The sequence below is a fragment of the Scylla paramamosain genome, chromosome 45 (genome assembly GCF_035594125.1).
Source record: "Scylla paramamosain isolate STU-SP2022 chromosome 45, ASM3559412v1, whole genome shotgun sequence".
Taxonomy (NCBI): domain Eukaryota; kingdom Metazoa; phylum Arthropoda; class Malacostraca; order Decapoda; family Portunidae; genus Scylla; species Scylla paramamosain.
Genome location: NC_087195.1, coordinates 8,752,556 through 8,756,024, shown reverse-complemented (window position 1 = coordinate 8,756,024; position 3,469 = coordinate 8,752,556). Strand labels below are relative to the sequence as shown.

Genomic DNA, 3,469 nt, shown 5'->3' with positions numbered 1-3,469 from the left:
GATATCAAAAGCGTTTGACAGAGTTTGGCACAAAGCTTTGATTTCAAGACTACCCTCCTACGGCTTCTATCCTTCTCTCTGTAACTTCATCTCAAGTTTCCTTTCTGACCGTTCTGTTGCTGGTGTGGTAGACGGTCACTATTCTTCTAAATCTATTAACAGTGGTCTTCCTCAGGGTTCTGTCCTGTCACCTACTCTCTTATTATTATTCATCGATGACCTTCTAAACCAAATTTCTTGTCTTATCCACTTCTACGCTGATGATACCACCCTGCACTTTTCTACGTCTTTTCATAGACGTCCAACACTTCAGGAAGTAAACATTTCACGCAGGGAAGATTCAGAACGCCTGACTTCTGATCTTTCTAAAATTTCTAATTTGGGCAGAGCAAACTTGGTATTGTTCAATGCTTCAAAACTCAATTCCTATATCTATCAACTCGACACGATCTTCCAGACAACTATCCCCTCTTCTTCAATGACACATAACTGTCCTCCTCTTCTACACTGAACATTCACTGTCTATCCTTTACTTATAATCTGAACTGGAAACTTCATATCTCATGTCTAGCTAAAACAGCTTCTATGAAGTTAGGTGTTCTGAGACGTCTCTGCCAGTTTTTCTAACCCCCCCCACCCAGCTGCTAACTCTGTACAAGGGCCTTATCTGCCCATGTATGGAGTATGCTTCACATGTCTGGAGGGGTTCCACTCATACCGCTCTTCTAGACAGGGTGGAATCAAAAACTTTTCGTCTCATCAACTCCTCTCCTCTAACTGACTGTCTTTAGCCTCTCTCTCATCGCCGCAATATTGCATCTCTAGCTGTCTTCTACCGCTATTTTCATGCTAACTGCTCTTCTTATCTTGTTAACTGCATGCCTCCCTCTCCTCTCGCGGCCTCGCTGCACAAGACTCTTTTTTTTCTCTCACCCCTATTCTGTCCACCTCTCTAATGTAAGAGTTAACCAGTATTCTCAGACATTCTTCCCTTTCTCTGGTAAACTCTGGAATTCCCTGCCTGCTTCTGTATTTCCACCTTCCTATGACTTGAATTCCTTCAAGAGGGAGGTTTCAAGACACTTATCCTTCATTTTTTGACTACCGCTTTGGATCCTTTTATGGGACTGGCACCACAGTTTTTTTTTTTTTTTTTTTTTGCAAAACACAGACTCAATGGGAGCTGTTGAAGTCTCAACAGCAATCTGCCCAAGTTCAAAGAAAATTTTTAGATTTATTCAGGCAGTTCATGACTTATGCCACTGAGTGGTTCAAGGCCAACACAAAACATTAACACATTGTTGAAAAAAAAATTTATATATATATATATATATATATATATATATATATATATATATATATATATATATATATATATATATATATATATATATATATATATATATATATATATTTATTTATTTATTTATATATATACTGCTATTTTTTTTCTTTTGTATAGCTGAAAGAATCTCTATGCCTTATTATTACTTAAAGTACAGAGGTAAGGTACAATGTTTTTGGTGGGCATTTTTGTACAGATGTTTATTTAATGAATGTACTTTGCTAAATCTGATGTCCTTGATATTGATGTTTCCTGTAAACTAAGCACTATTGAAAGTTAAAAGTACCTGAAAAATTGCGACAAATGCATACTTCAGCGGGAACAGGAATCCTACGCTTGATGCAATGGTTGTACAGAAGCTGGTAGACATTTATTGTTTTCACACACTTGATGGGTTTGTATTGCAGACACCCACCAGATGAATGTAGACACCTGTGACAAGTGAGTTTTCTTACTAAAAGAGACGATTTCTCTTTTGTATATCTATGCACAATTATAACAAAAATTAAATGTTTATAATTGTTTCATGATTTCAATGGCAGGTTTTACTCATCATATTACTGCTTTGAAGAAGGAGAGATATTTTCATTACCTAAAACAATTTTTCAGCATCGCGATGTCTACTCCACAGTGACCCTCATCTGTGCATGCAACCAGTTCTACCGCTGGTCTGCTGCCGTTGTCGGATTGCTCACTGAGACCATGACATGGGGGTCAAGAGGATACCCACTATCGCCTGCAATATTGTGATCCCAATTCAGAATGTTCATGATTCAGTAATACAGTAAGCTTGCTTATCACTCAGTAAATGGTAGTGTGCCAAAGTTTCCTTCTGATGGAAATATGAAGCAAATTAATAATAAGTAACATACCATTGTAAAGGGAAACAATATTACAATCAATATGAATGCATACATGGGGAATTAAGTGTGTGTGGTCACTGTGATGGCTGGTCTGGCAGTGGGTGGTATCATTATATATAACACAGGGCTCACAAATATTTATGCACTGTTATGCATTATGAATCTAGATACTCACCAATAAGCAAGTAGTCCCCAGACTCGCCTCTCAGATCTCTGCTTTATATCACAGTTGCCAACTAGAAAGGAATACATAAATATTCAAACACACACAGTACAGTATATACAAAATATGTTTTTCAGAGAGTTAATTACCATTTTACTTGAATATATTATTTCAGTTATTAATTTATATGTACTACAAAGGCTTATCTTACTATGTTTTATAATGCAATACCAGTAATCATGTGCAGTCATATGAAGATTAGTGCAGTACATGGTTAGGTAAACGTGTAGTGCAATGATTTTATACCTGGGAATCTTGAAGAGTAACTGAGGATTACTCCAGTAGTATCACAAACAATTTGGATATTCATGGAGTGATACCTTTTGCTGTCCAGTATAGGGCCTCATCAACACTAGGGCCCTTGATGGCAATGTGGGTGCCTGTGCACACACAAAAAAAATATGTGTTAGATTATCATATTAGACAGTAGTTTTATTTATCCATCATAAGAATGTACGAGTATACCACCCCTATACTGGATATGCATACAGTATACATATAATACAAAAACCTTATCGATATTTAACAGGAGCATAGGGCTGAAAACCTATCACTAAAAGAAAATATAAATCAATGATTGAATATAAATATAGTACTAAAATTTAGACAAAATACATTTTTTAATCTAACCAACAAAGGCCCAAATAACCCTTGGGAAATTTCGGATTCTACAGAAATGTTGAGCAGTTCTCCTTCGGTCTATTGATGTTGCAGGCATCCTAACTTCCTACACTGACTTGTTACGTAGAACGGTGCATTCCTACTCAGAACTTCTACTCACATTTGTTTGAGTAGTTCCTGAAAGGAGGTTATAAGCCATTAGTTTTTTTTTTTTTTTTCTTATAAGAAATATTTCTACTATAGGCAAAATTTCAGCCACAGGTATTTAATGATCCTTCTAAAGAAATCACTGTTGCTCCAGCCACTACAACCTTTTCCAGCCTTGGGATAATATGAACCATGCACATGCCACACTTACTGTCTGGATTTTTTCAGGCAATATAGTATAATTATCTGCACGCCACGGTTTATAAAGTT

The 3,469-nt window shown here is 36.5% G+C and overlaps 1 long non-coding RNA gene across 1 annotated transcript; it reads right to left on the bottom strand.

Moving 5' to 3' along the window:
* Positions 1-1,947: 1,947 nt before the first annotated feature.
* Positions 1,948-2,882, bottom strand: LOC135094515 (uncharacterized). The gene is made up of 3 exons (XR_010263856.1): positions 2,678-2,882; positions 2,384-2,444; positions 1,948-2,081 (listed from the first exon to the last, which is right to left on the bottom strand). It is a non-coding gene; the product is annotated as an uncharacterized LOC135094515 (long non-coding RNA).
* Positions 2,883-3,469: the final 587 nt, after the last annotated feature.